Raw genomic sequence first — 11915 nt, 5'->3', positions numbered from 1 at the left:
TCACAGACAGAAGAATGCCTTTGATGGTCTTAGTAGTAGACTGGGCTTAACTGAGGAAAGAGTCTTTGAGCTAATTGATGTATCAATACCATCCCTGAAAACTGAACATCAAAGAGAACAAAGACTGAAAGCAATAACACAGAATATCCAAGGACTCTAGGACAGCTACAAAAGGTGTAACATACATGTAATGGGAATACCAGAAAGAGAAGAAAGAGAAAGGAACAGAAGAGATACTCGAAACAATAATGACTGAGAATGTCCCCAAATTATTGTCAGACACCAAACCACAGATCTGGAAACCTCAGAGAACACCAATCAGGGTGAATGCCCAAAAACGATACCCAGGCATATCATTTTCAAATTACAGAAAACTAAAGACAAAGAAAAAATTCTGAAAGAAGTCAGAGGAAAAAAAAAACACCTTACTTAGAGAAGAACAAAGACAGAATTACATCTGACTTCTCAGAAACCATATAAGCCAGAAGAGTCGACCAAAACATTTAAAGTGTTGAGAGAAAAAAAACACCAACCTAGAATTCTATACTCTGTGAAATTATCCTTCATGAGTGCTTTTATCCTTCATAAAGACTTTCTCAGACAAACAAAAATTGAGAGAATTTGTGGTCAGTGGACATGCCTTGAAACAAATGTTTTTTAAAGAGTCCTTCAGAGGGAAAGAAAATAATGTAGGTCAGAAACCTGTATCTACATAAAGTAAGGAAGAGCATCAAAAAAGGAATAGATAAAGGTAAAATTAAAATTTTATTGTTCTTATTCTTAATTATCTAACAAACAACAGTTTGTCCAAAATAATAATGGCAACAATGTATTTGCTTATATATGTTATATATATATATATATATTTAGTATTCTTACATACTTATTTATGCATATATATGAAAGTGAAATGAATGACAGCAATGATACAAGAGATAGGAGGGGGGAATTAAGATTACTTTGTTATTATAAGTTATTTGCACTACCCATGAAGTAGTATGATGCTATGTAAAAGTGGACTTAGATTAGTCATAAATGTATACTGCAAACTCTAGGGCAACCACTAGAAAAAGTTTAAAAAAAAAGAAGTATAACTAATATGCTAAGAAATGAGAGAAAACAGAATCATATAAAATGCTCAATTAAAACCCCAAAAGGCAGAAACACAGTGGAAGACCAAACAGAAATAAATAAAAAATAGTAATGAACATGGTAGATATTAATCCAACTATATCAATTATCACTTTGAATATCAGTGGCCTAAATGCATCAATTAAAAGACATAAATTTTCACAGTAGAGCAAAAAACATGACCTAATTATATGTTGTTTACATATAAAAACAAACCTCTTTAAATATAAAGACACTTATAGATTAAAAGTAACTGGTGCGGGGGGGAGCATCCCATGCTAACACTTATCAAAAGAAAGCAGGAGTACAAATTTTAAAACTCTTTGTTCTAGTTCTGTGAAAAATACTCTTGGTAATTTGATAGGGATTGTATTGAATCTGTAGATTGCCTTGGGTAGTATAGTCATTTTAACAATATTGATTCTTCCTCTCCAAGAACATGTATATCTTTCCATCTGTTTGTGTCATCTTCAATTTCTTTCATCAGCATCTTATTGTTTTTGGAGAACAAGTCTTTTGCCTCCTTACATCTGTTTATTCCTAGGTACTTTATTCTTCTTTCATGCAATGGTAAATGGGAGTGTTTCCTTAATTTCTCTTTCTAATCTTTCATTGTTAGCATGTAGAAAAGCAACAGATTTCTGTGTATTAATTTTGTATCCTGTAACTTGACCAAATTCATTGATTAGTTCTAGTAGTTTTCTGGTAGCACCTTTAGGATTTTCTGTGTATAGTATCATGTCATCTGCAAAGTGACAGTTTTACTTCTTTTCCAATTTATATCTCTTTTATTTCTTTTTCTTCTTTGATTGCTGTACTATGTTGAATAAAAGTGGCAAGAGTGGGTATCCTTGTCATGTTCCTGATCTTAGAGGAAATGCTTTCAGCTTTTGACTGTTGAATATGATGTCAGTTGTGGCTTTGTCATGTATAGCCTTTGTTATGTTGAGCTTTGTTCCCTCTATGCCCACTTTCTGGAGAGTGTTTATCATAAATCGGTGTTTAATTTTATCAAACGCTTTTTCTGCATCTATTGAGATGATCATATGGCTTTTATTCTTGTTTGTTAATGTGGTCTATCACATGATTGATTTGCAGATACTGAAGAATCCTTGCATCTCTGGGATAAATCTAACTTGATCATGGTGTTTGATCCATTTAATATATTGTTGGATTTGGTTTGCTAGTGTTTTGTTGAGTATTTTTGCATCTATGTTCATCAGTAACGTTGGCCTGTAATTTTCTTGTTCTGTGGTATCTTTGTCTGGTTTTGGTATCAGAGTGATGGTGGCCTCATAGAATGAGTTCAGAAGTGTTCTTTTCTCTGCATTTTTTGGAGTATTTCAGAAGGATAGGTGTTAACTCTTTTCTAAATGTTTGGTAGAATTCACTTGTGAAGGCATCTGGTCCTGGACTTTTGTTTGTTGGGAGTTTTTAAATCACAGATTGAATTTCAGAACTTGTAATTGGTCTTTTCATGTTTTCTATTTCTTCCTGGTCCAGTTTTGGGAGATTGTACCTTTCTAATAATTTGTCCATTTTTTCTAGGTTGTCCATTTTATTGGCATATAGTAGTCTCCTGTAATAGTCTCTTATGGTCTTTTGTATTTCTGTGGTGTCAGTTGTGACTTCTCTTTTTTCATTTCTGATTTTACTGATTTGGGCCCTCCCCTTTCTTTTCTTGATGAGTCTGGCTAAAGGTTTATCAATTTTGTTTATCTTTTCAAAGAACTTGTTTTTAGTTTCTTTGATCTTTTCTATTGTTTCCTTAGTCTCTATTTCATGTGGTATCTCAGAGTGCTATTATTGCATGCTTCTGACACCAAAGTACAGGACAACAGAGAGGTTAAAGGTGCCCTCTACCTTGTATTCCATAAACATGAGGTATTACTGTTATAATTAATATCAAACTCAACTATGCTTATGCACTCTTTTATTGGTGTTTTAAAAAATATTTGTTTAAAAATATTAGACAGAAATTCCATCAAGGATAAGGTTACATTTCCTAAAAGTTTCAATTATCTGGACACATAGCCACCAAACTTCAAGTTCCTGGTAAGTAAAAAGTGTTCTTATCCTGGGTTCTTACCCTAAAAGAATTCTAGGATTTTAGAAAGACAAACCCTATTACATGTCCTCAAGTTGCTCTCTTCAAATGCTTAGGGAATGGCTAGTATAAACCAAATGAAAAATAATAAGAACAACCAAAATAACATCAACATAAATAATAATAACAAACATCATCAAGTATTTTTGATGTATCAGATATATTTCCAAGTATTTCACAGGATTATCCCTTTAGAGCTTAGCAACAATGCTATAAGGTATTAATACTACATATCCATGATAAAGAGAAGGAATATAACACTCAGAGAGATTAAATCTTTTGCCTAAGACATTAGATGGTAAAAGTAAAATAAGATGTGATTTCTAAGACATATATTGAGACAGTGATTTGATACATAGGCATTGTTGCTGAAATTAAGCATATACCACGTACTATGAACAATCAGAGGAAGAAGCAACTCAGTCCACTAGAATATGAGTGTGCAGGAATTCACCAATAGAAAAGGGTGTGGGGGAGTCATTCTAGGCAGCAAGAACAGCATAAGCAAGAGCCTGGAGGCATTAATAGTGAAGTCTGCTCTTGCCATCTTTTCCATGATAGTGACTTTCCTCCTAGGCTTGTCTGGCAATGGCCTTGTCATCTGGGTGGCTGGTTTCTACACGCCCTGCACAGTCAACACAGCGTGGTACCTCAACCTGGCCGTGGCTGACCTCACCATCATCCTCTCACTGTGTCTCCAGTTCGCCCTGTGGCTCTGCACGACCACTAGCCCTTTGGCTGATGCCCTGTACGCTAAATAGCACCATGTCTATCCTTAACTTTCCGGCCAGTGTCTTCCTTCTGATCCTCATCTCCATGGACTATTGTGTTGTGATCTTCTGGCCAATCTAGTCCCCAAAACCATCTCATACCAGCTAAAGCAGTTTGGGGGCTTTGAGAGGTTGATTTTTGGCAGTCTCCTTCTGTATCCCCTACTTGGTCTTCAAGAAAACAGTTCGGGTAGAAGGGGTCACCTATTACTTCAACCACTATGACCCGTGGAATGAAATTCAGGGGCGTAACCAGCTGTGGAGGGAGATCATCATTCCGCAGTACCAAATGCTGATCTCTGGCCATTTTGTCCTTGGCTTCATTCTCCCCCTGGCCATAATCATCTGCTGCTCATCCTTGCGGCCTTGAATTAAGACAAAGCCAGATGACCAGGTCCAGCCTACCCTTCTGGGTCCTTGCAGTCATAGTGATTGCCCTCTTCCTCTGCTGGTTATCCTTGCAAGTGTCCCTGTGGCTGGACTTTGCCTCCCCCCAAGAGAACAGAGGGGACCTGTACCAGGTGACCTTACTCATAAGCCCCCTCGCCTGGTCTATGGCCTTTACAACAGCTGCTTCATCCCACGTTTCTATGTCTTCATCAGGCATGATTTTGGGAGCACCTAATAGTCTACCAAGGCCAAAAGAAAACAAGAGCCCTTCCCTGCTTAACACTTATGATATACATAATGTAACAAATTCCCTTTGGGTTATAAATAATAAATCTTCTCCTTAAGTGCTAAGTGGTTCAGATGTTCATTTTTTCTTTGGTTCAACCCATACAGAGGAAAGACCTAGAGGGGAAAAAATAGATCAAATACGAAAAAGAGGACCTAATTCCTTAAGAGGCAGGCAGGAGGTAAGATGGAAGATATTTGCCATTTCAGTGAGAACATTGTCTTGTCAGGGATGATGCACATGCATGAATAATAATCCCAAGGTTAGAGCCTATGCCAGGAATTATAAAATCTTCAAGGATAAAGATTTGCAATACATGATTTCAGAGACTAAGGAGATGAGTTCCTGGTCAAAATTAAATGAACTAAAAAAAAAATTATGTCAAAATTAAACTACTGAACAAAAAATGCATTCTGTGAATAAATAAAATAATCAATGTGAACCCTAATAAACTATGCTAAAACAAAGAAAAAAAAATTAAATGAACTAACCAGCAAATCATGACAGCTGTTCCCAGTTCATACCCAATTCACAGTTAATTTATTGCTAAGAAAAAATCAGAAGAGAATATCAGAGCTGTTGATCAGAGCAAAAAAGGACAATAGCAGGACAATAGGAGATCTGCTACAGGTAACACCACTAACAACTAAAAAGGAGGTGGAACTTGGAATGATGTTCCTACAAAAGAGAGAAAAGCAAAATTATGCTTATAGGTTTTCCCACAGAAAATTGCTTTCAAGGAAATCAATGATAACCAATTGCATAGTCAATCTTGAGCATAATTCAAACACAAGTTACAATCTAGATAAACATTTTGAACATTTGTAATTCAAAGTTGCAGAGATAGAACTAAATCCTGAGTGCTGGGATGAGAATTAGCATAAGTGGCCCCAGGGGTGGGAAGATGAGGAACACTGGTTATGTCTGAGAAAGTCTTCATGGCGAGTGGGAATTTAGGCCAGACGTAGAGGAATGGCCAAAACCTAGGAACATACAAGTGGGTGAGGGCAGATGGTATGACAGGAAGAAACAAGCAAGGCAGAGAAAATTCCAGCTACACTATCTCAATAAGCTTCCATGAAAATACCATCAGAAACTCAAGTACTAATGGGACCCTACATTCAGTCAGATTTGTGCCAGAAACCTCTGAACAACTAAAATAATGGTATCTGGTAATCACAACATTAGCAGTGTTGGTACTAGGGTGAAACTAGTAGGATACTCACCTCAGGTGCAAAATTTAGGGGAACACTGAAAAATTCAGCTTCAAGATAAATAATACCCTGATGCAATAATTTTTTACAAATCAAAATTAATGCAAAAATGTCCATGATGAACAAAATATAAAATTTTAAATGAAGACAAGGTCAAACTTTGCACTTGATGATTTGATGATGACCTCACTCCCCTCACCCTGGTCCTGGTTCTAAACAACAGGCTAGTGTTTCATCATCAAAGAAAGAGAAAAATAAACTCATAAAACTCTGTATAGTAAATAAGAGCAAAGACTAATTAATTTTTTTAACATCTTTATTGGAGTATAATTGTTTTACAATGGTGTGTTAGTTTCTGCTGTATGACAAAGTGAATCAGCTATACATAAACATATATCCCCATTATCTCCTCCCTCTTGCGTCTCCCTCCCACCCTCCCTAAATATTTTTTCAACAAAGGTTGAAAACTTAAAATATTAAAAGAGATAACCAGCATTGAAAGGCCACGTGTATTTCAATGAATTTTAGGAAACAGAATTTTAATGGTGACAAATACATGCTTAATAACAAATATCTTTTGCAAAAGAGTCATCAGATAAAGCCAGTGCTATGAGCCATGACACTGTGCACCGTGGCAAGCACTGTGGCAGGGGCTGGAGGTGGGGGGTCCTTGCCTTCAGTAACTCCCTGTCTGGTATGTAGATGTTCAATTTCTTGAATGCAGAGGGAGAATGATAGTGGACGTACCAAAGGGCTGAAGGACCCAGGGAAGGGAGGACTAAATTCCATCTGCGGAGGCAAGAAAGGCTTCACAAAAGAGGTGTATCTAAGCAAGATATAAAAAATGCCATAGGGGGCTTCCCTGGTGGCGCCGTGGTTGAGAGTCCGCCTGCCGATGCAGGGGACATGGGTTCGTGCCCCAGTGCGGGAAGATCCCACATGCCGCGGAGCGGCTGGGCCCGTGAGCCATGGCAGCTGAGCCTGCGCGTCCGGAGCCTGTGCTCCGCAACGGGAGAGGCCGCAGCAGTGAGAGGCCCACGCACCGCCAAAAAAAAAAAAAAAAAAAAAGCCATAGGAACTTAATAGGTTAAAAAAAAGTGGGGTAGAAGATAAGCACTGGAATGGAAGTCAACTTCATGAGAGATTTGAGATTGTTAGAAACACTGAAAATTCTAAAATTGTAGGAGTTCAAGGTTTTGGTAGAGAATGATGAGAGAGAAAGAGTACTAGTCAAGGACCAGATTTTATTTTATTTTCGCAAAATTATCACATATACATGGCTTGAATGATACAAAAACGTGTCTTATTTATCCTTTGACCATTTATTTATGTAAATAAGATAAAATATAAACAAGTTATTTTATTCCCTCTCTTTCACACCTAAACGATGGCATGCATCTCTTTTTCCTTCTACTTCCAATATAACCTAGAGCCTTTTTCTAAACATGCAGTGTCTTCATTATCCTTTTTTCAGTTGTATATATTTCCAGTGTGAGCATACACTGGAGTTTAATTATTAAGTGCCAGGTTTTTAATTTTGAATGTCTTAATGAGAAGTCCACACAGTTTTCCTAGAGTCCATAAGGAGCCATGAAAAGTTTTTAGATGTAAATGGTATGATAAGAGCCATGTTTTGGGAAATCTACTCTAGCTGCAATGTGGTCTGCAGTGGGGTGGGGTGCACCTGTGGTGATGGTTAGAGAAAAGGCATCAGAATAGACAACACAGTAGGAAAAATGTTGATAATTTCTATCTTAGTGCGCCTCTGAGTCAAGAATTGGATAATTGAGGTATTGTGCACTCATGAGGCAGCCTGATGCCATGGAAAGAACTTAAGAGGCAGGGCATATGGCCTCTAATCCCTGCTCTGCTTAACAGCAGCTGTGTAACCTCTGGCAAGGCATTCTTTCTGAGCAGAGGATTTTAAATGAAGGGTGCTGTGTTTGATGATCCCAAGCCTCCTTCCAGCACTAACGTTCTACGTATCTACAATGGTACCTGCCTCCCCTGACCCAACACTCCTGAGCTTTTCCTTTGGGATCAAGAAGACTGGAGGTCTTTCAAAAGAGTGAGTAGTGTCTGAGAAGGCAGACAGCCAAGAGCCATAGATGCCTCGTGACAGGTAACTGCTGGTGGCAACTGCTGATTTCTAAGTTCCTATCAGCTTTTCTTCTAGCAAAACCCTCTAAGGTCAGCTGTCCCGCCCAAATCTTCCCCAATGAGACTTACCATTTCATAAGCCCTAGACAGCAAGGCTGACATGCCTATAGCATTTCGAGAATAAATTTTTCCTAATTCAACAAGAGTAGCCGGGTTATTCCCTAAACTCTCACAGTTGCTCAGAATTCACCAACTCCTTGAATTTCCTTGTGGAAATATATACATAACACAAAATTTACTGTTTTAACCATTTTTAAATCTACAGTTAAGTGGCATTAAGTACATACACTGCTGGGCAACCATCTTCACCATCCATCTTCAGAACTTTTTAATCATCCCAAATTAAAACTTGTACCCATACAGTAATTCCCCATTTCCTTCTTCCCCCCAGCCCCTGGCAGCCACCATTCTACTTTCTGTCTCTATGAATCTGACAACTCTAGGTTCATGTAAATGGAATCATACAATACTTTTCCTTTTGTGACTGGTTTATTTCACTTAGCGTAACGCCATCAAGGCTCATCCACGTTTTAGCATGTATCAGAATTTCCAAGGGAGATCAGCTCGGTGCTTTGTGACCACCTAGAAGGGTGGGCTAGGGAGGGTGGGAGGGAGACGCAAGAGGGAGGAGATATGGGGATCTATGTATATGTATGGCTGATTCACTTCGTTATACAGCAGAAACTAACACACCATTGTAAAGCAATTATACTCCAATAAAGGTGTTAAGAAAAACTTCCTTCCTTTTTAAGGCCAAATAATACTCTGTTGAATATATATACTACCTTTTGCTTATTCGTTCATTTTTCAATGGAAATTTAGGTTCTTTTCATCTTTTTGCTACTGTGAATAATATTGTTATGATTCACAATACAAATATTGTATTAGGTGTACCAATATCTGTGAGTCCCCACTTTCAGTTCTTTTGAGTATTACCCAGAAGTAGAATCGCTGTATCATGTAGTAATTCTATGTTTAATTTTTTTGAGGAGGCTTTTTACTGTTTTCCACAGTCTGCATCATTTTACATTCCTACCAGTAATGAGCAGGGATACCAATCTTTCCACATCCTGGCCAATACTTGTTATCTTCTTTCTTTTTTTTTTTAATAGCACTCCTAATGGGTGTGAATTCTCCGTTTCCTTTTTCACTCTAACTTGTCTTCCACACCTCTATTTACAGAGCAGAGTAGGAGTGTTCAAAGGCCAACACTATCACCTCCATAATCATAATCATTATTATGGTTTTACAGTTTACAAAGTTCTTTTTGTAAACTATAAAATACATATATTTGAAATAAATATATAATTTCATGTAATATCCACAAAGTACAGGAACTTGGCAAGTCTTAATATCTCTATTATGCAGAGAAGTAAACAGGTTTGGGTTTATTCGAATGGTCCTAATGTCATACCATAAACTGGTAGTCGGCATTGGAATCCAGATCTTCTGCATCTCATTCTAAGTCTCTTCCTGCTACTCAATGAGCAAAACTCAGGGCTCATCATGCGGCTGTTTTTCCGGTGGTCTATGACTGTCCTCAAATCTGTGTGACCTACACAGATGTAGGTGTTTGATCAGATTGGTAAATCAAAATGAGATTCAGGGAGGTACCCACGGCCCTGACCCAGCCTTGTAAATGACTGGGTCTATTCCCACCCTCTGTTCCAGGGAAAACAAAAAGTTATGAGGTCCCAAATCACTACGAAGAAGATAAGTAGAATTACACTCTCCTGTCACCAGCTTACTGGGCAACCAAAAAAATTGCATCTTACAATTGCTTATCAGTGAGAGACGCAGGTGAAGCCACTTATATGCGACGGTGATTCTGAAAGTATAATCCTCAGGTCAACATCGAGGATTTCTCTAGAAACTTGTCACCAAACTCTCTGGCTTGCTCTTAAACCCACTGATTGTATCAGAAACTTGGCCTGCAGCCCAACAACGTGTGGTTTCATAAGCCCTCCAAGTGATTCTGATGCGTGTCAAAGTTTGAGAACCTCTGATATAGAAGAAAGAACACTTGTCTTAAGATCAAATAGACCACAATGCTAGACAACTCTTGTTAACAGCACTGGCTTTGGGCCCAATACTTCATTTTAGCTGCTTTTATTCTTTAAAATTGGAAAAGTAGAGCCTCACAGTCTTGGTGAGTATTACTGAGTCATGTGTATTTGAGAACATTTCGTACTTAAATATCTTTAAGGAAACGTAGGGGGTTATGATTCCGCTGCATAGGCTGAGCCTAGGGATACCTGCTGTGCTGATGGAAGGAAGCTGCCTCTCCCATAGCGCCTATTTACTCGATGACCATGAGGGTTATCACAAGATCCCAATCCAGAGGCTCTAATGGATTTACCCTGGGACGAAGCACTAGCTCCAGAGCAGACAAGCTACAGGCTGGCCTGAGAACTAGGAACTATGGTACGACCTAGCACGCGCGCGCGCGCGCGCACACACACACACACACACACACACACACACACACACACACAGAGCTAGGTCAGAATTTTCATCTTAGAAACATGAAAATGTTAATCCAAGAAAATGAAGTAGTAGGTGATAGAAGCTGAAACCTACCTAAGACTGCTTTGAGTCAAGACAGGTTATGGCAAGGTGAAATTATAAGGAAGCAGAAACTTTAAGAAAGATAAAAGATATAGAGAAGTTGCTGTCAGAGAGAAAGAGTAGAGCAGAGAGGAAGCAGGGTTGCCTTAAAAGATGGCAACCGGGGGCTTCCCTGGTGGCGTAGTGGTTGAGAGTCCGCCTGCCGATGCAGGGGGCACGGGTTCGTGCCCCGGTCCCGGAAGATCCCACATGCCACGGAGCAGCTGGACCCGTGAGCCATGGCCGCTGAGCCTGCGCGTCCGGAGCCTGTGCTCCGCAACGGGAGAGGCCACAGCAGTGAGAGGCCCGCGTACCACACACACACACACACACACACACACACACACACAAAGATGGCAACCCTGTGACCGACAAGAAGGGAAAGAGGAGCTGATCCCTAAAGCAATCGCAGCTTCTGATGGCTTTCTAGCACCACTTTGAATCCCTTCTAATGAATGACATTTTCTCTTGAGTGGGTCCCTGTTCCTTTAAAGCCAAAATCCTCAATTCAATACCTTTTCATTATTACCACATTTAGACTGTAGAAAAGAAGATCCAGCCTGGCAAGGAGGTGGGATAGTGGGTCGTTGCCTTCAGTTACATGGTGGGCTATGATAAGGAAAAGATACAGGGCTTAGACCATGCGTCTCCAAAAGCCTGAATCAGAACAAATACATAGACGTTATATGATCCATGAGGGCTTAGAAAGGAGGTCTTTTCTAACAAGAAAATTTCCTTTTTATACAGCTTTTCTTTTACCAAATTTTATCATGAGCATGCTTTACAGTTTAAAATTAAAAACTGTTTTTTAAAATGTTTTCAAATATTGGATCTTTCCTGTAAACTTTAGAAAAAAAATATTTCCTTTGGTAAACATTGTATTAGCAGTCAGTGTTTGTTAAATTCTTAAAGTTCAGCAGATGACTTATGGGATTTTAAGACTCTTAATTGGCCACAGTCTGTAACCTGAACTGTGTGGACAATGTAGGGTTTTACCAAGGGACTTCCTTGAGTGCTCAAATTCCAACCTAAGAGTCAACATACTGTTCTTTAGCGATTTCCTCCTTAATCCTTTCTAAAGAAGGAACAACTTGCTCACATGTTTAAGGCATAACCTACTTTCCAGAGACACACACAAATATTTCATTTCCACCAGTTTTAATGGAGCATGTAGGTGTAGAAGATGGCTTCTAGTGTGTGTAATAATGTGACTGTGTATTTACTAGGATCTGCTTCTAACTGCCAGTTCT

Source organism: Tursiops truncatus, chromosome 3 (genome assembly GCF_011762595.2).
Source record: "Tursiops truncatus isolate mTurTru1 chromosome 3, mTurTru1.mat.Y, whole genome shotgun sequence".
Taxonomy (NCBI): domain Eukaryota; kingdom Metazoa; phylum Chordata; class Mammalia; order Artiodactyla; family Delphinidae; genus Tursiops; species Tursiops truncatus.
Note: the sequence above shows the minus strand (reverse complement) of the source record.